The 21,327-nt window shown below is 36.7% G+C and overlaps 1 long non-coding RNA gene across 1 annotated transcript in view; it reads right to left on the minus strand.

The window, feature by feature from the left end:
* LOC137621237 (uncharacterized) overlaps positions 1 to 20,615 on the minus strand; it is an 807,497-nt gene extending 786,882 nt beyond the window's left edge. Inside the window, exon 1 of the long non-coding RNA XR_011040184.1 lies at positions 20,452 to 20,615. This is a non-coding gene — a long non-coding RNA (uncharacterized lncRNA). The remainder of the gene's footprint in view (positions 1 to 20,451) is intronic.
* Between the last annotated feature and the right edge of the window lie 712 nt (positions 20,616 to 21,327).

Consider the following 21,327-nt stretch of genomic DNA (forward strand, 5'->3'; position numbering starts at 1 on the left):
CTCGTCCATAACTCTTATTTGTTGTCTCTACATTTTCAATGAACATTATCTTATATTAATTTTCAGTCCTACATTTTTCTCTATTCAAATCTATCATTTGTAATTCCTCCCATGATTCACTAAACTCAACGAGGTCATCTGCAAATCTCAAGTTGTTAAGGTATTCCACATTAATATTAATTCCTACATTTTCGCAATTTTAATTCTTAAAACCTTTTTCTAGACATGCTGTGAATAATTTAGGAGAGATGGGGTCTCCCTATCTGACTCATTTCTCAATCTTAATTTTCTCACTATAATAAATCGGGAGGAATCTCAATAATACACGAAGGACACACGTGCTACTTTCAGCCAAGACCGCTGGTCTGTTTTAGAATTGGTTTCGATCCACGGATTATTACATTTCCTATGTAACAGCGGTTTGTACTAAATCCAGAAAAATCTCAAGAGTAGTATCAATTTAAATACAAAAGAAACTTAGGAGCTGCTTTCAGCCAAGAGCACTGGTCTATTATAAATATGGTTTCAATCGACAGATTAATACTTGGTATGAAGTTAACAGCAGGTTATGTTAAAAGATAGGCACATTTATAGACCAAGTGACATAAAACATCGATTCTACAAGTTATTCAATAACAGCAATTGATCTACAGGAATTTATCTACTCATTAACAGTATAAAATGGCACTAGATATAAACACCTCTAGTACAGAACGAGCTTTAAGATACTAGAGAGAACGGAGGTACCAACAGAGAAATCACATTCAGAAACCGAGGGGAAACTTATCTTTCATAAACGAGCAGAGCGACCAGGTCAAGTGACCTTCGCTTCTTGATAAATACATGATATATATACACAAACAAACACACACACACATTATATATACATATATATACATATATATACATATATATATATATATATATATATATATATATATATATATATATATATATATATATATATATATATATTATATATATATATATATATATATATATATATATATATATATATATATATATATATATGTATGCATATATACACACCCCAGAGCCGGAAAGATCCCGAAGGAAAAGTACTCTCAAAGGGGATCCCATTTCCAAAAGATCTAAGGGACGAGAGAACAAACAAAGAATTGTTGTTGCTGCAGCAAGAAAGAAAGACAGTGGCACTCAAGGCCATGAAATACCATGGCTGAATCTGGCACTGGTTTCCAGCCAAAGGCTTCCGATTTATACTCAATTTTTCCTTTTACAATTAAGTGGTTTCCTCTTGCATGGTCGAAGGCATGTAGGCTGCGTTTTGCTTCAGTTGAAGGCCTGTCGGCTGCGTTTTAGTTCAGTCGAAGGCCTATCAGGTGCGTTTTCGTTCACTCAAAGGCCTGTCAGCTGTGTTTTGGTTCAGTCAAAGGACTGGCGGCTGTGTTTTGGTTCAGTTGAAGGCCTGTCAGCTGCGTTTTCGTTCAGTCAAAGGCCTGTCAGCTGTGTTTTGGTTCAGTCAAAGGCCTGGCGGCTGTGTTTTGGTTCAGTTGAAGGCCTGTCAGCTGTGTTTTGGTTCAGTCAAAGGACTGGCGGCTGTGTTTTGGTTCAGTTGAAGGCCTATCAGCTGCGTTTTCGTTCAGTCAAAGGCCTGTCAGCTGTGTTTTGGTTCAGTCAAAGGCCTGGCGGCTGTGTTTTGGTTCAGTTGAAGGCCTGTCAGCTGTGTTTTGGTTCAGTCAAAGGCCTGGCGGCTGTGTTTTGGTTCAGTTGAAGGCCTGTTAGCTGTGTTTTGGTTCAGTCAAAGGCCTTGTGGCTGTGTTTTGGTTCAGTCGAAGGCCTGTTGGCTGCGCTTTGGTTCAGTTAAAGGCCTGCCTGCAGATGTTTGATTCAGTCGAAGGCCTGTCGGCTGCGCTTTGGTTCAGTCGTAGGCCTGTCGGCTGTCTTTTGGTTCAGTCAAAGGCCTGTCAGCTGTGTTTTGGTTCAGTCAAAGGCCCGGCGGCTGTGTTTTGGTTCAGTCAAAGGCCTGTCAGCTGTGTTTTGGTTCAGTCAAAGGCCTGGCCGCTGCTGTTTGGTTCAGTCAAAGGCCAGGCCGCTGCTGTTTGGTTCAGTCAAAGGCCTGTCGGCTGCTGTTTGGTTCAGTCAAAGGCCTGCCCGCTGCTGTTTGGTTCAGTCGAAGGCCTGTCGGCTGCGTTTTGGTTCAGTCAAAGTCCTGTCAGCTGTGTTTTGGTTCAGTCTAAGTCCCGGCGGCTGTATTTTGGTTCAGTCTAAGGCTCGGCGGCTGTGTTTTGGTTCAGTCAAAGGCCTGCCCACTGCTGTTTGGCTGCGTTTTGGTTCAGTCAAAGGCCTGTCAGCTGTGTTTTGGTTCAGTCAAAGGCCTGGCAGCTGTGTTTTAGTTCAGTCAAAGGCCTGGCGGCTGTGTTTTGGTTCAGTTGAAGGCCTGTCAGCTATGTTTTGGTTTAGTCAAAGGCCTGGCGGCTGTGTTTTGGTTCAATTGAAGGCCTGGAGGCTGTGTTTTGGTTCAGTCGATGCCTGTCAGCTGCGTTTTGGTTCAGTTAAAGGCCTGCCAGCTGCTGTTTGGCTCAGTCGAAGGCTTGTCAGCTGCATTTTGTTCAGTCAAAGGCCTGTCAGCTGTGTTTTGGTTCAGTCAAAGGCCTGGTGGCTGTGTTTTGGTTCAGTCGAAGGCCTGTCAGCTGTGTTTTGGTTCAGTCGAAGGCCTGTCAGCTGTGTTTTGGTTCAGTCGAAGGCCTGTCAGCTGTGTTTTGGTTCAGTCAAAAGCCTGCCCGCTGCTGTTTGGTTCAGTCAAAGGCTTGTTAGTTGCGTTTTGGTTCAGTCAAAGGCCCGTCAGCTGTGTTTTGGTTCAGTCAAAGGCCTGGCATCTGTGTTTTTGTTCAGTCAAAGGCCTGCCCGCTGCTGTTTGGTTCAGTCGAGGGCCTATCGGCTGCTGTTTGGTTCAGTCAAAGGCCTGTCAGCGGTGTTTTGGTTCAGTCAAAGTCCTGGCAGCTGTGTTTTAGTTCAGTCAAAGGCCTGGCGGCTGTGTTTTGGTTCAGTTGAAGGCCTGTCAGCTATGTTTTGGTTTAGTCAAAGGCCTGGCGGCTGTGTTTTGGTTCAATTGAAGGCCTGGAGGCTGTGATTTGGTTCAGTCGATGCCTGTCAGCTGCGTTTTGGTTCAGTTAAAGGCCTGCCAGCTGCTGTTTGGCTCAGTCGAAGGCTTGTCAGCTGCATTTTGTTCAGTCAAAGGCCTGTCAGCTGTGTTTTGGTTCAGTCAAAGGCCTGGTGGCTGTGTTTTGGTTCAGTCGATGACTGTCAGCTGCGTTTTGGTTCAGTCAAAGGCCTGCCAGCTGCTGTTTGGCTCAGTCGAAGGCCTGTCAGCTGCGTTTTGGTTCAGTCAAAGGCCTCCCCGCTGCTGTTTGGTTCAGTCGATGACTGTCAGCTGCGTTTTGGTTCAGTCAAAGGCCTGCCAGATGCTGTTTGGCTCAGTCGAAGGCCTGTCAGCTGCGTTTCGGTTCAGTCAAAAGCCTCCCCGCTGCTGTTTGGTTCAGTCGAAGGCCTGTCGGCTGCGTTTTGGTTCAGTTGAAGGCCTAGCGGCTGCGTTTTGGTTCAGTTGAAGGCCTAGCAGCTGCGTTTTGGTTCAGTCAAAGGCCTCCCGTTGCGTTTGGTTCAGTCGAAGGCCTGTCGGCTGCGTTTTGGTTCAGTCGAAGGCCACTTGGCTGCGTTTTGGTTCAGTTGAAGGCCAGTCGGCTACATTTTGGTTCAGTCAAAGTCCGTTGGCTGTTTTGGTTCAGTCGAAGGCCTCGGCTGCATTTTGGTTCAGTCAAGGCCTCTCGGCTGCGTTTTGGTTCAGTTGAAGGCCTGTCGCTACGTTTTGGTTCAGTCGAAGCCTGTCGACTGCCTTTTGGTTCAGTTGAAGGCCTGTCAGCATTTTGGTTCAGGCAATGGCCTGTCGACTGCATTTTGGTTCAGTTGAAGGCCTGTCGGCAAGGTTTTGGTTCAGTAAGGCCTGTCAGCTGCATTTTGGTTCAGTTGAAAGGCCTGTCAGCTGAGTTTTGGTTCAGTTGAAGCCTGTCGACTTGCCTTTTGGTTCAGTTGAAGGCCTGTCGGCTGCATTTTGGTTCATATGAAGGCCCGTCAGCTGCATTTTGGTTCAGTTGAAGGCCTGTCAGGAGCGTTTTTGTTCAGTTGAAGACCTGTCGACTACCTTTTGGTTCAGTTGAAGGCCTGTCGACTACCTTTTGGTTCAGTTGAAGGCCTTCCGACTGCCTTTTGGTTCAGTTGAAGGCCTGTCAGCTGCATTTTAGTTCAGTTGAAGGCCTGTCAGGAGCGTTTTGGTTCAGTTGAAGACCTGTCGACTGCCTTTTGGTTCAGTTGAAGACCTACCAACTGCCTTTTGGTTCAGTTGAAGGCCTGTTGGGTGCGATTTGCTTCAGTCCAAGGTCAGTCGGCTGCATTTTGGTTCAGTCCAAGGCCTGTCGGCTGCGTTTTAGTTTAGTCCAAGGCCTGTCGGCTGCGTTTTGGTTCAGTCTAATGCCTGTCGGCTGCGTTTTGGTTCAGTCGAAGACCTGTCGGCTGCATTTTGGTATTGACTGAACTCAAAAAAATCAAAACTTAAGTATATCAATAAAGATGAGTTAGGTGTTACTGATTTGATCACAAAAGCTGATACAGAGTAACACAAGAGGCATAATGATACCATAGTCACTGGCATGCCACATTCATGTCTTCTCTGCCAAGTCGAAGAACGAACCTTGTGTGCAGGAAGACTATATCATCATTTGATACTCCATTAGCAAGGCGTTAATACCACTATCTACATTAAACCATTTATTTCTATTTGGTAATTTCATTATATTCTAAATCTAACAAATAAATCTTAAGATAACGAGAATAGTTTATTTCTTTGTGTTTTCTTTTCTTTTTTATTATTCCGCTGACTAAATGTATATACTCTTAGACAATCTGCATGTACTATTATCAAGAGTTTAGGGTCCAAATTACGTTGAGAATGGAATACCTAAACATAAGAAGTAAAAAAGGGTTGGGGAAATAATAATAATAATAATAATAATAATAATAATAATAATAATAATAATAATAATAATAATAATAATAATAATAATAATAATAATAATAATAATAATAATAATAAGAATAATAATACAAACAAAAAAATAAAACATAAATAAATAATAATAATAATAATAATAATAATAATAATAATAATAATAATAATAATAATAATAATACAGCAGTTAAACTTTCTTTTCGTCCCTTTGATTACCCTTTTTCCTTCTCTGCTCTCGATCAACTCGCACTGAATTTAACCTTAAAAACCTCAATGTTCTAATCACATTTTTCTCGATTACCAGATCATTTAAAGCTATGCCTATTATATGATTCTTTTTTCACCTTTTGATCTCTTGTCCTGTTCCCTTCATCATTTCCAGATATATAAAAAATATATAATGTTTATATTATATTCCCCGTTGAGTCTCTACATCTTCTCAGTGGAGAAAACAGACGAAATCTGAAACTTTGAAAAAGGGGCAAACCATTCCCCCTCCTGGCGATCGTCATCCAAAGGTAAAGTGCCTTCGGTAGATCATTACACCTGGACACTCAGGTCGTCTTCTCCACAAAATACTGAAGATTCCTATCTAGGGGGATTCTAGGAAGGGATGTTTGCTCTAGGGAAGTAGTAAAGAAAAGTAGTGTCGAAAAGTATTTATGACAGACAAGTGAAATGAGAGAGAGAGAGAGAGAGAGAGAGAGAGAGAGAGAGAGAGAGAGAGAGAGAGAGAGAGAGAGAGAGAGAGAGAATCCCATATTTTCTAACTTATCCTGCATTACATTCATATCATTTGTAACGACTACATTACCTGGAAATCTGTCTCAATTGATTTCATTACCTTGAAATCTGTCTAGACTGGTTACCTTAATAAGATACTCCAGATCTTATACGCAGAATAATGATTGAAATCTCGTATAAACCACAAGAACTTTCGCATATCTAAAATAGATTCCTCGTACAATCTCATAACTGGCTGACAGGTCTCATATATGTTTTTATTTCTCATCATAAGTTTTCCAATCCTCTCCTGGTTTGGAAATTTCTACTTGAACATCGTTTTCCTTATGTCGTCTCTCAATGGTTTTCCGCACAGTTTTCATATCCACGCTCATGTGGTCTTTGATTAAAACTTCTCGTATTTTTTTAATCTCCTTTCACGTGGATTTCATATCTCCTTTCACGTGAGTTTCGTATCTCCTTTCACGTGAGTTTCATATCTCCTTTCACGTGGATTTCATATCTTCTTTCACGCGAGTTTTATATCACCTTTTATGTGGATTTCATATTTCATTTCAAGTGGTTTTATATCTCCTTTCACGTGGATTTCATATCTCCTTTCACGTGGATTTCATATCTCCTTTCACGTGAATTTTATATCTCCTTTCACGTGGATTTCATATATCCTTTCACGTGAGTTTTATATCTCCTTTCACGTGGATTTCATATCTCCTTTCACGCGAGTTTCGTATCTCCTTTCACGTGGATTTCATATCTCCTTTCAAGTGGATTTCATATCTCCTTTCAAGTGAGTTTTATATCTCCTTTCAAGTGGATTTTATATCTCCTTTCACGTGGATTTCATATCTCCTTTCACGTGAGTTTCGTATCTCCTTTCACGTGGATTTCATATCTCCTTTCAAGTGGATTTCATATCTCCTTTCAAGTGAGTTTTATATCTCCTTTCAAGTGGATTTCATATCTCCTTTCACATGAGTTTTATATCTCCTTTCAAGTGGATTTCATATCTCCTTTCACATGAGTTTTATAACTCCTTTCACGTGGATTTCATATCTTCTTTCACGTGAGTTTTATATTTATATCTAATTTCAAGTGGATTTCATGTCTCCTTTCACGTGAGTTTTATATATCCTTTCAAGTGGATTTCATATCTGCTTTCACATGAGTTTTATAACTCCTTTCACGTGGATTTCATATCTTCTTTCACGTGAGTTTTATATCTATAACTCCTTTCAATATCTCCTTTACGAGGTTTATAAGTCTCCGTTCGCGTGGTTTTTATATTTCCTTTACGATGTTTATAAGTCTCTGTTTGTGCAGTTCTATTTCCTTTACGAGATTTATTAGACTCTGTTTGCTTGGTTTTTATATCTCCTTTACGAGGTTTATAAGTCTCCGTTCGCGTGGTTTTTATATTTCCTTTACGATGTTTATAAGTCACTGTTTGTGCAGTTCTATTTCCTTTACGAGATTTATTAGACTCTGTTTGCTTGGTTTTTATATCTCCTTTACGAGGTTTATAAGTCTCGGTTCGCGTGGTTTTTATATCTCCTTTACGAGGTTTATAAGTCTCCGTTCGCGTGGTTTTTATATCTCCTTTACGAGGTTTATAAGTCTCCGTTCGCGTGGTTTTTATATCTCCTTTACGAGGTTTATAAGTCTCGTTCTCGTGGTTTTTATATCTCCTTTACGAGGTTTATAAGTCTCCGTTCGCGTGGTTTTTATATCTCCTTTACGAGGTTTATAAGTCTCCGTTCGCGTGGTTTTTATATCTCCTTTACGAGGTTTATAAGTCTCCGTTTGCGTGGGTTTTATATCTCCTTTACGAGGTTTATAAGTCTCGGTTCGCGTGGTTTTTATATCTCCTTTACGAGGTTTATAAGTCTCCGTTCGCGTGGTTTTTATATCTCCTTTACGAGGTTTATAAGTCTCCGTTCGCGTGGTTTTTATATCTCCTTTACGAGGTTTATAAGTCTCTGTTTGCGTGGGTTTTATATCTCCTTTACGAGGTTTATAAGTCTCGGTTCGCGTGGTTTTTATATCTCCTTTACGAGGTTTATAAGTCTCCGTTTGCGTGGGTTTTATATCTCCTTTACGAGGTTTATAAGTCTCGGTTCGCGTGGTTTTTATATCTCCTTTACGAGGTTTATAAGTCTTGGTTCGCGTGGTTTTTATATTTCCTTTACGAGGTTTATAAGTCTCCGTTCGCGTGGTTTTTATATCTCCTTTACGAGGTTTATAAGTCTCGGTTCGCGTGGTTTTTATATCTCCTTTACGAGGTTTATAAGTCTCGGTTCGCGTGGTTTTTATATTTCCTTTACGAGGTTTATAAGTCTCCGTTCGCGTGGTTTTTATATCTCCTTTACGAGGTTTATAAGTCTCCGTTCGCGTGGTTTTTATATCTCCTTTACGAGGTTTATAAGTCTCGTTCTCGTGGTTTTTATATCTCCTTTACGAGGTTTATAAGTCTCCGTTCGCATGGTTTTTATATCTCCTTTACGAGGTTTATAAGTCTCCGTTCGCGTGGGTTTTATATCTCCTTTACGAGGTTTATAAGTCTCCGTTTGCGTGGGTTTTATATCTCCTTTACGAGGTTTATAAGTCTCGGTTCGCGTGGTTTTTATATTTCCTTTACGATGTTTATAAGTCTCTGTTTGTGCAGTTCTATTTCCTTTACGAGATTTATTAGACTCTGTTTGCTTGGTTTTTATATCTCCTTTACGAGGTTTATAAGTCTCCGTTCGCGTGGTTTTTATATTTCCTTTACGATGTTTATAAGTCTCTGTTTGTGCAGTTCTATTTCCTTTACGAGATTTATTAGACTCTGTTTGCTTGGTTTTTATATCTCCTTTACGAGGTTTATAAGTCTCGGTTCGCGTGGTTTTTATATTTCCTTTACGAGGTTTATAAGTCTCCGTTCGCGTGGTTTTTATATCTCCTTTACGAGGTTTATAAGTCTCCGTTCGCGTGGTTTTTATATCTCCTTTACGAGGTTTATAAGTCTCGTTCTCGTGGTTTTTATATCTCCTTTACGAGGTTTATAAGTCTCCGTTCGCGTGGTTTTTATATCTCCTTTACGAGGTTTATAAGTCTCCGTTCGCGTGGTTTTTATATCTCCTTTACGAGGTTTATAAGTCTCCGTTTGCGTGGGTTTTATATCTCCTTTACGAGGTTTATAAGTCTCGGTTCGCGTGGTTTTTATATCTCCTTTACGAGGTTTATAAGTCTCCGTTCGCGTGGTTTTTATATCTCCTTTACGAGGTTTATAAGTCTCCGTTCGCGTGGTTTTTATATCTCCTTTACGAGGTTTATAAGTCTCTGTTTGCGTGGGTTTTATATCTCCTTTACGAGGTTTATAAGTCTCGGTTCGCGTGGTTTTTATATCTCCTTTACGAGGTTTATAAGTCTCCGTTTGCGTGGGTTTTATATCTCCTTTACGAGGTTTATAAGTCTCGGTTCGCGTGGTTTTTATATCTCCTTTACGAGGTTTATAAGTCTCGGTTCGCGTGGTTTTTATATCTCCTTTACGAGGTTTATAAGTCTCCGTTCGCGTGGTTTTTATATCTCCTTTACGAGGTTTATAAGTCTCGGTTCGCGTGGTTTTTATATCTCCTTTACGAGGTTTATAAGTCTCGGTTCGCGTGGTTTTTATATTTCCTTTACGAGGTTTATAAGTCTCCGTTCGCGTGGTTTTTATATCTCCTTTACGAGGTTTATAAGTCTCCGTTCGCGTGGTTTTTATATCTCCTTTACGAGGTTTATAAGTCTCGTTCTCGTGGTTTTTATATCTCCTTTACGAGGTTTATAAGTCTCCGTTCGCGTGGTTTTTATATCTCCTTTACGAGGTTTATAAGTCTCCGTTCGCGTGGGTTTTATATCTCCTTTACGAGGTTTATAAGTCTCCGTTTGCGTGGGTTTTATATCTCCTTTACGAGGTTTATAAGTCTCCGTTCGCGTGGTTTTTATATCTCCTTTACGAGGTTTATAAGTCTCCGTTCGCGTGGTTTTTATATCTCCTTTACGAGGTTTATAAGTCTCCATTCGCGTGGTTTTTATATCTCCTTTACGAGGTTTATAAGTCTCCGTTTGCGTGGGTTTTATATCTCCTTTACGAGGTTTATAAGTCTCGGTTCGCGTGGTTTTTATATCTCCTTTACGAGGTTTATAAGTCTCCGTTTGCGTGGGTTTTATATCTCCTTTACGAGGTTTATAAGTCTCCGTTCGCGTGGTTTTTATATCTCCTTTACGAGGTTTATAAGTCTCCGTTCGCGTGGTTTTTATATCTCCTTTACGAGGTTTATAAGTCTCGGTTCGCGGGGTTTTTATATCTCCTTTACGAGGTTTATAAGTCTCGGTTCGCGTAGTTTTTATATCTCCTTTACGAGGTTTATAAGTCTCGGTTCGCGTGGGTTTTATATCTCCTTTACGAGGTTTATAAGTCTCGGTTAGCGTGGTTTTTATATCTCCTTTACGAGGTTTATAAGTCTCGGTTCGCGTGGGTTTTATATCTCCTTTACGAGGTTTATAAGTCTCGGTTCGCGTGGTTTTTATATCTCCTTTACGAGGTTTATAAGTCTCCGTTCGCGTGGTTTTTATATCTCCTTTACGAGGTTTATAAGTCTCGTTCGCGTAGTTTTTATATCTCCTTTACGAGGTTTATAAGTCTCGATTCGCGTGGTTTTTATATCTCCTTTACGAGGTTTATAAGTCTCGGTTCGCGTGGTTTTTATATCTCCTTTACGAGGTTTATAAGTCTCCGTTCACGTGGTTTTTATATCTCCTTTACGAGGTTTATAAGTCTCCGTTCGCGTGGTTTTTATATTTCCTTTACGATGTTTATAAGTCTCTGTTTGTGCAGTTCTATTTCCTTTACGAGGTTTATTAGACTCTGTTTGCTTGGTTTTTATATCTCCTTTACGAGGTTTATAAGTCTCCGTTTGCCCGGTTTTTATATTTCCTTTACGAAGTTTATAAGACTCCGTTTGTGTGGTTTTTATATCTCCTTTACGAGGTTTATAAGTCTCTGTTCGCGTGGTTTTTATATCTCCTTTACGAGGTTTATAAGTCTCCGTTTGCGTGGTTTTTATATCTCCTTTACGAGGTTTATAAGTCTCCGTTTGCGTGGTTTTTATATCTCCTTTACGAGGTTTATAAGTCTCCGTTTGCGTGGTTTTTATATCTCCTTTATGAGGTTTATAAGTCTCCGTTTGCGTGGTTTTTATATCTCCTTTACGAGGTTTATAAGTCTCCATTTGCGTGGTTTTTATATCTCCTTCATGAGGTTCATGTCTCCGTTTGCGTGGTTTTTATATTTCCTTTACGAGGTTTATAAGTCTCTGTGCGGTTCTATTTCCTTTACGAGGTTTATAAGACTCCGTTTGTGTGGTTTTTATATTTCCTTTACAAGGTTTATAAGTCTCCGTTCGCGTAGTTTTTATATCTCCTTTACGAGGTTTATAAGTCTCCGTTTGCGTGGTTTTTATATTTCCTTTATGAGGTTTACAAGTCTCTGTTTGCGTGGTTTTTATATCTCCTTTACGAGGTTTATGTCTCCATTTGCGTGGTTTTTATATCTCCTTTACGAAGTTTATAAGTCTCTGTTTGTGCAGTTCTATTTCCTTTACGAGGTTTATAAGTCTCCATTTGCGTGGTTTTCATATCTCCTTTACGAGGTTTATAAGACTCCGTTTGCGTGGTTTTTATATTTCCTTTACGATGTTTATAAGTCTCTGTTTGTGCAGTTCTATTTCCTTTACGAGATTTATTAGACTCTGTTTGCTTGGTTTTTATATCTCCTTTACGAGGTTTATAAGTCTCCGTTCGCGTGGTTTTTATATTTCCTTTACGATGTTTATAAGTCTCTGTTTGTGCAGTTCTATTTCCTTTACGAGATTTATTAGACTCTGTTTGCTTGGTTTTTATATCTCCTTTACGAGGTTTATAAGTCTCGGTTCGCGTGGTTTTTATATTTCCTTTACGAGGTTTATAAGTCTCCGTTCGCGTGGTTTTTATATCTCCTTTACGAGGTTTATAAGTCTCCGTTCGCGTGGTTTTTATATCTCCTTTACGAGGTTTATAAGTCTCGTTCTCGTGGTTTTTATATCTCCTTTACGAGGTTTATAAGTCTCCGTTCGCGTGGTTTTTATATCTCCTTTACGAGGTTTATAAGTCTCCGTTCGCGTGGTTTTTATATCTCCTTTACGAGGTTTATAAGTCTCCGTTTGCGTGGGTTTTATATCTCCTTTTCGAGGTTTATAAGTCTCGTTCGCGTGGTTTTTATATCTCCTTTACGAGGTTTATAAGTCTCCATTCGCGTGGTTTTTATATCTCCTTTACGAGGTTTATAAGTCTCCGTTTGCGTGGGTTTTATATCTCCTTTACGAGGTTTATAAGTCTCGGTTCGCGTGGTTTTTATATCTCCTTTACGAGGTTTATAAGTCTCCGTTTGCGTGGGTTTTATATCTCCTTTACGAGGTTTATAAGTCTCCGTTCGCGTGGTTTTTATATCTCCTTTACGAGGTTTATAAGTCTCCGTTCGCGTGGTTTTTATATCTCCTTTACGAGGTTTATAAGTCTCGGTTCGCGGGGTTTTTATATCTCCTTTACGAGGTTTATAAGTCTCGGTTCGCGTAGTTTTTATATCTCCTTTACGAGGTTTATAAGTCTCGGTTCGCGTGGGTTTTATATCTCCTTTACGAGGTTTATAAGTCTCGGTTAGCGTGGTTTTTATATCTCCTTTACGAGGTTTATAAGTCTCGGTTCGCGTGGGTTTTATATCTCCTTTACGAGGTTTATAAGTCTCGGTTCGCGTGGTTTTTATATCTCCTTTACGAGGTTTATAAGTCTCCGTTCGCGTGGTTTTTATATCTCCTTTACGAGGTTTATAAGTCTCGTTCGCGTAGTTTTTATATCTCCTTTACGAGGTTTATAAGTCTCGATTCGCGTGGTTTTTATATCTCCTTTACGAGGTTTATAAGTCTCGGTTCGCGTGGTTTTTATATCTCCTTTACGAGGTTTATAAGTCTCCGTTCGCGTGGTTTTTATATCTCCTTTACGAGGTTTATAAGTCTCCGTTCGCGTGGTTTTTATATTTCCTTTACGATGTTTATAAGTCTCTGTTTGTGCAGTTCTATTTCCTTTACGAGGTTTATTAGACTCTGTTTGCTTGGTTTTTATATCTCCTTTACGAGGTTTATAAGTCTCCGTTTGCCCGGTTTTTATATTTCCTTTACGAAGTTTATAAGACTCCGTTTGTGTGGTTTTTATATCTCCTTTACGAGGTTTATAAGTCTCTGTTCGCGTGGTTTTTATATCTCCTTTACGAGGTTTATAAGTCTCCGTTTGCGTGGTTTTTATATCTCCTTTACGAGGTTTATAAGTCTCCGTTTGCGTGGTTTTTATATCTCCTTTACGAGGTTTATAAGTCTCCGTTTGCGTGGTTTTTATATCTCCTTTATGAGGTTTATAAGTCTCCGTTTGCGTGGTTTTTATATCTCCTTTACGAGGTTTATAAGTCTCCATTTGCGTGGTTTTTATATCTCCTTCATGAGGTTCATGTCTCCGTTTGCGTGGTTTTTATATTTCCTTTACGAGGTTTATAAGTCTCTGTGCGGTTCTATTTCCTTTACGAGGTTTATAAGACTCCGTTTGTGTGGTTTTTATATTTCCTTTACAAGGTTTATAAGTCTCCGTTCGCGTAGTTTTTATATCTCCTTTACGAGGTTTATAAGTCTCCGTTTGCGTGGTTTTTATATTTCCTTTATGAGGTTTACAAGTCTCTGTTTGCGTGGTTTTTATATCTCCTTTACGAGGTTTATGTCTCCATTTGCGTGGTTTTTATATCTCCTTTACGAAGTTTATAAGTCTCTGTTTGTGCAGTTCTATTTCCTTTACGAGGTTTATAAGTCTCCATTTGCGTGGTTTTCATATCTCCTTTACGAGGTTTATAAGACTCCGTTTGCGTGGTTTTTATATTTCCTTTAAGAGGTTTATAAGTCTCCGTTTGCGTGGTTTTTATATCTCCTTTATGAGGTTTATAAGTCTCCGTTTGCGTGGTTTTTATATCTCCTTTACGAGGTTTATAAGTCTCGGTTCGCGTGGTTTTTATATCTCCTTTACGAAGTTTATAAGTCTCTGTTTGTGCAGTTCTATTTCCTTTACGAGGTTTATAAGTCTCCGTTTGCGTGGTTTTCATATCTCCTTTACGAGGTTTATAAGACTCCGTTTGCATGGTTTTTATATTTCCTTTATGAGGTTTATAAGACTCCGTTTGCGTGGTTTCTATATCTCCTTTATGAGGTTTATAAGTCTCCGTTTGCGTGGTTTTTATATCTCCTTTACGAGGTTTATAAGTCTCTGTTTGTGCGGTTCTATTTCCTTTACGAGGTTTATAAGTCTCCGTTTGCGTGGTTTTTATATCTCCTTTACGAGGTTTATAAGTCTCTGTTTGTGTGGTTCGATTTCCTTTACGAGGTTTATAAGTCTCCGTTTGCGTGGTTTTTATATCTCCTTTACGAGGTTTATAAGTCTATGTTTGTGCGGTTCTATTTCCTTTACGAGGTTTATAAGTCTCTGTGCGGTTCTATTTCCTTTACGAGGTTTATAAGTCTCCGTTTGCGTGGTTTTTATATCTCCTTTACGAGGTTTATAAGTCTCTGTTTGTGCGGTTCTATTTCCTTTACGAGGTTTATAAGTCTCCGTTTGCGTGGTTTTCATATCTCCTTTACGAGGTTTATAAGACTCCGTTTGCATGGTTTTTATATTTCCTTTATGAGGTTTATAAGACTCCGTTTGCGTGGTTTCTATATCTCCTTTATGAGGTTTATAAGTCTCCGTTTGCGTGGTTTTTATATCTCCTTTACGAGGTTTATAAGTCTCTGTTTGTGCGGTTCTATTTCCTTTACGAGGTTTATAAGTCTCCGTTTGCGTGGTTTTTATATCTCCTTTACGAGGTTTATAAGTCTCTGTTTGTGTGGTTCGATTTCCTTTACGAGGTTTATAAGTCTCCGTTTGCGTGGTTTTTATATCTCCTTTACGAGGTTTATAAGTCTATGTTTGTGCGGTTCTATTTCCTTTACGAGGTTTATAAGTCTCTGTGCGGTTCTATTTCCTTTACGAGGTTTATAAGTCTCCGTTTGCGTGGTTTTTATATCTCCTTTACGAGGTTTATAAGTCTATGTTTGTGCGGTTCTATTTCCTTTACGAGGTTTATAAGTCTCTGTGCGGTTCTATTTCCTTTACGAGGTTTATAAGTCTCCGTTTGCGTGGTTTTTATATCTCCTTTATGAGGTTTATGTCTCCGTTTGTGTGGTTTTTATATTTCCTTCACGAGGTTTATAAGTCTCTGTTTGTGCGGTTCTATTTCCTTTACGAGGTTTATAAGTCTCCGTTTGCGTGGTTTTTATATCTCCTTTATGAGGTTTATGTCTCCGTTTGTGTGGTTTTTATATTTCCTTCACGAGGTTTATAAGTCTCTGTTTGTGCGGTTCTATTTCCTTTACGAGGTTTACCATGTTTTCATATCTCAATTTGTCTGGTTTTTTTCCGACTTTTTCCATATAATTTTATATATTCCCACTTGGTTTTCCTATCTACTGCCATTTGGTTTATATATTTCCAATAATGTGGTTTTTACATCATTCACGTGGTTTTTATATCAATATCTTCTCTTGCATGTTATTATATCTCCATTTTCATGGTTTTCAATCTTTCTTTCACAGGTTTTTGACTCTTTCATATCTCCTATCATTATGATTTTATATCTCCTTTTCTATGGATTTCCTGTCTCCCTTCATGCGGTTTTATTTTACATTTGAAGTGGTTCTTACATTATCTTTCACATAATTCTTTCTTATCTCCTATTATATGTATTTTATATATCTTTTCACGCAGGGTTTATATCTCCACCCACTGTGTTTCTATTTATCCTTTCATGTGACTTTTATATCTTCCACCATTCATTTCCAGTGGGTGTATATCTTTTCTCACATGCCATCTATATTTCAATTTTTACTCATACATCTTCATTCCCCTGGATTCAATGATCTCCTTTCACGAGGTTTTAAGATTACTTTAATTTTGCTTTATATACCCACAGAATAGTCTGGCCTACTCTTTGCACATTCTCCTCTTTCCTCATACACTTGACAACACTGAAATTACCAAACAATTCTTCACCCCAACGGTTTCTGCATTGAAATGGATCAGTGGCTACTTTCCTCTTTGTAAGGGTAGAAAAAACTCTTTAGCTATGGTAGCAGCTCTTCTGGGAGAAGGACACTCCAAAATCAAACCATTGTTCTATCGTCTTGGGTAGTGCCATAGCCTCTGTACCATGGTCTCCCACTATTCTGAGGTAGAGATATCTTACAAGAGGGCACACTCGGGCACACTAATCTAAGTTTTTTCTCTTCCTCTTGCTATTTTGAAGTTTTTATCCTCCTGCTATTTTCAGGTTTTTATAGTTTATGTAGGAAATATTTATTTTAATGTTAATAATGTTTTTAAAGTCCTCTTAGTTTTTCCTTATGCCCTTTCCTCACTGGGCTACTTTCCGTTAGAGCCCTTGGGCTTATAGCATCATGCTTTTCCAACTAGGGCTGTAGTTTAGCCAGTAATAATAATAATAATAATAATAATAATAATAATAATAATTCGTTTGATTTTTAGATCCCCGTCTGAGTGTTAACCTACTGTACCTATATCTCCTTTCATGGGGTTTTCATTTTTATATTCTATATTTGCTTTCACGGGATTTTAATCATCTTTTCAAGCTATTTCAAATCTCCTCACACGTGATGTTTCCATCTCATTTCATAAGGTTCAAGTACAATTTCTATGCATCCTCCTCTTAAAGGTGGCGTTCGACAGCCACAAGAAAATTGGTGTAAAATATTGCTCCCCCGGGGACCATAACTTCTCAAACTTAATCTCCAGTCTATAAAAGTTACTTCTAGGATTTTTTATTCAAGTTTTTTTTCTTTTTAACCTTTGCAAATTACAAACAAGAAACTTAAAAAGTCGAAAAAGACATTATCTGTTTATCCACATACATAGATATATATATATATATATATATATATATATATATATATATATATATATATATAAATTTATATATATATACTGTATATACATACATTATATATATATATATATATATATATATATATATATATATATATATATATATATATACTGTATATATATATATATATATATATATATATATATATACTGTATATATATATATATATATATATACTGTATATATATGTTTGTGTACATTATTTATATATACACATTATGTATATATCCATATACTGTGTATATGTGTGTATATACATATGTGTATATATACATATGTGTGTGTATATATATATATATATATATATATATATATATATATATATATATATATATACAGCACATATAAATTGTATATATATATATATATATATATATATATATATATATATATATAATTCCAATTTCAAACCACACATTGCCTATCATATCTATATGGTTTATTTCAAAATACTACATTTAAAAAAGCTGAATTCTTTCAAATTCTCACAAAAAAATTTTTCTTCTTCTTTTGAAGTTTGAAAAGGGCATCGAAGCTCATTGAGAAAACGTCAGACAAAAGAACGTTGGCTTTAAATTCTAATTATTGATCTTGAGTATATCACAAAGGGCCGGAATAATCTGGGGATCACAAGAAGAATCCTTAAGAAGAATCCTTTTAGGTTGGCATATATCTACTTTTAATTTACAAGAAAACCTTAGCCGATGAAATTTGGTTCAAAACAATACTCAGAACTTTCTGAATCGGGATCAAAGTAAGCAAAAATTGAATCTGGATTTGGATCAAAATGGAAAATTAATCCGGAATTGGATCAAAATAATAAAAGAATATGGATTGGATCAAAATAATAAAAGATTCATCTGGATGTTAATCATATTAAAAAAAAAAAAGAATCTGGATTTGGATCAAATAGAAAAATGAATCTGGCTTTGGATCAAAACAATAACCAAAAGTACTTGGATCTGAATCAAGATAACCAGAAAAATCTGGGTCAAACTCAAAAGAATAATCAGTAAATATCTATCAAAAATAGAGGCTAGGAAAAATTGAATTTAGGTTAGATATTAATTGGGAAATGGGAATTTCAATAACTGAAAGCCAGTAAAATCTGGATGTGAATCAAGTAAGTAGCTGACAAGATCTAATTCTGGAACTGGATAGTGATAAGAAAATCTGGATCTGGATCAAATTGTGACATCCATATCTTATTGGAAATAATTTTACAAAAAAAATAACCAGGATGAGACTGTAGACTACAAATAACAACACAGTAACAAATTACAATACAATAACAATGAAAATCTAATGTGTCAGTTTGTTTTCGACGTAATCCATAAAATTGTGAAAAATGCAAATCCGGATCTAGAACCCGGATCCGGTTAAGGATCATCTCCAAAAGTGAATGGAGTCATCCATGGCCTAAGATCTATCTGTGGTGGCAAATTTTTTGAAATTTGTTTTGACGTAATCTATAAAATTGTGAAAAATGCAAATCCAGATCCGGATTATCTCCAAAATTTAATGAAGTCGTCCATGACCTAAGATCTATCAGTGGTTAAAATTTCGTCAAAAATCCGTCACGTAGTTTTGACGTCATCCTGTCCACAGACACGCAGACAAATAAATAAATCATAAACCCACTCGAAAATATAACCTCCTTGGTGGAGGTAATAATAATCAAACACAAAAGGCAACAACAACTGGGGCTTCCCGCTCACGTTGGATAAAAAAGAAAACATTATCAACAAAAGGATAACAAATCCTTTCTTCCTTCCATTTGTAACCACAGCCCTTTACAATACTGTAATCATGCTAACACACAGATTGAAGAAAGGGTACTGTTCCGCCTTTGATGTATTTTTCTCATTTTCTAACCGTATATCCACCTACTCTCTCTCTCTCTCTCTCTCTCTCTCTCTCTCTCTCTCTCTCTCTCTCTCTCTCTCTCTCTCTCTCTCTCTCTCATGTATATATATATAAATAAATATATATATAATATATATATATATATATATATATATATATATAATATATATATATATATATATTATATATATATATATATATATATATACAGCATATAATATAATTTATATATATATATGATAAATTTTTGCACATTTAAACGTGTTTTTTCCTATTTCAAATAAGCCATATATATTAATACATTAAAGTCTGGATTCTCCTAACGACCTCGGATCAGAGCCCCAGGCGGAATCACCCAAAGACTATAATATCAAACCGGCCTGGATTTGAACCCAGGTCCAGGATATCTGTATGCCAGTGACCATACCACTCAGCCACGAGTGGTATGGTCACTGGCATACAGATATCCTGGACCTCGTTTCAAATCCCGGCCGGTCTGATAGTACAGTCTTTGGGTGATTCCGCCTGGGGTTCTGATCCCGAGGTCGTTAAGAGAATCCAGACTTTAATGTATTAATATATATGGCTTATTTGAAATATATATGTATGTGTATATATATGTACGTGTATATATAATATAATATAATACAATATGATATAATATACGTATATATATATATATATATATATATATATATATATATATATATATATATATATATATATATATATATATATATATATATATATATGCAAGAAAATATGCACTGAATATGTATAATCTTAAACTTCAAATCTTTTCCATGACAGGGGTTTGGACGCAGACCACAGACTAGATAACAATTACTGTCAAATTTAGTTTGAATTTGACAACTATACTTTTACCTTACACAATTTTTATGAGTAATGTAGACATGAATATTCAGGATACTGACTAGTATCTTTAATGTGGTGCGTAATAAAAACTAAAAAAAAAAAAATTAAAAAATGTACCACCGATGAGTTAGTCTATTAATAATTCTTTGAAGTAAGAAAATGATTGGATGTTCTTTGTTGATTAAATCTTAACCAATAATAAAAACTGACACGTTTTCATTTTGATGAAAATAAAATTAAGTATGAAATGACAATAGTGTTGAACACACCCAGTTCGTATGGAACACACCCTCAATAACAACGAGAGATAATACTAAAACTTCTCCCACATCCAATTTATCATTCATGCTGTGTGAAGTCTTTGATTCCTCTTTTGTTTTCTTATTTTTATATTTTGTGTTCTTTTATACATTGTTATTGTGTGGACTATAGCTGTTTGATAAAGAATAATTGTAAATGGGTAACTTTGTGGGTATTTTGTCGTAAGTTATCCATATATGGCAAACACTTTGTAGCTGTGGTCAATAAATTATCTATCTATCTATCTATATCTATCTATGGTACCATAATCATAGATAAGATCATTAAAAGTACGAATTCAGTTTGAATTTTGAATCGTGGATCAAACCTCTGAGCAGAAAACTTCCATAATCTTAACACCCCGCGTCTGCTTATACCGTCAATGGCATTGCACCAGCCATCCTACATATCCAATAACATTTACAAACGCGATTGAATAAAAAGTCGTCGAGCATTCTTCTCCCTAAGGGAATCACAAAGACTATAAAATTAAATAGTATAATATAAGGAATTAGGTATTAAATGGAGGTATACATACCTTTAAGCGGAAAAACTCAGCAAATGTAGAATTACGTAGAGAAGTTTGATGAAATTTCATGAAATCTTTGGAACTCTCTCCTTCTTCGTGTTTCTTTCTTTCCAACAGGGTTTGCGTCTTTTGGGTTCCTTCGAGACTTGGTCATTGAGCCGACCATTTCAAAGGTCTCTGAAAATTAAATCAATTGTATTATACTAAGAAAACTTTAATAAAAGTAAATAATAGACTTCAATAAAATATCTGTTTATGAAAATAATTTTAGTTATATTATATATATATATATATATATATATATATATATATATATATATATATATATATATATAATATATATATATATATATCATACAGTAGTTGCGTACAAAATTGAGAAATTTAAGAAAATAAATCATTACAAAACATTTAAGAATCCCAATGTACTTTGAGAGGAAAAAACAAATACAGTAAATACTTTCCCTACGTCTTATGGGGAAGATTGAATAAAATCCCACTTTCAACGGATAGGAAAAACCTAATGGCTTTCTACCTTCAACGGAAACCGATATAAAATCTTTTTACAGAAAACAAAAGAAAAATCTTAGGAGGCTCTGTACAATTACACTATCGACCTAAAATAAATGAAATGGAAATCAATTTTCAAATAACATTTAAAATAACAGACATGGATACTGCTATATATTTTCTGCTCAAATAGTTAGAAAATAAAAAAGGTAATTCATAAAAAAATAATCGAAGACAAACGATCAAATTGTTTCTATCAAGAAGTAATAAGAAAACTTTGTTTTTTAAGTTCTAATTAAGGTTATCAATACGAAACTAAATTCTTGACACTGGCAAACCACCCCCCCCCCCCCCCCCTCGGCCACCATCCCCTTT

Source organism: Palaemon carinicauda, chromosome 27 (assembly GCF_036898095.1).
Source record: "Palaemon carinicauda isolate YSFRI2023 chromosome 27, ASM3689809v2, whole genome shotgun sequence".
NCBI lineage: Eukaryota > Metazoa > Arthropoda > Malacostraca > Decapoda > Palaemonidae > Palaemon > Palaemon carinicauda.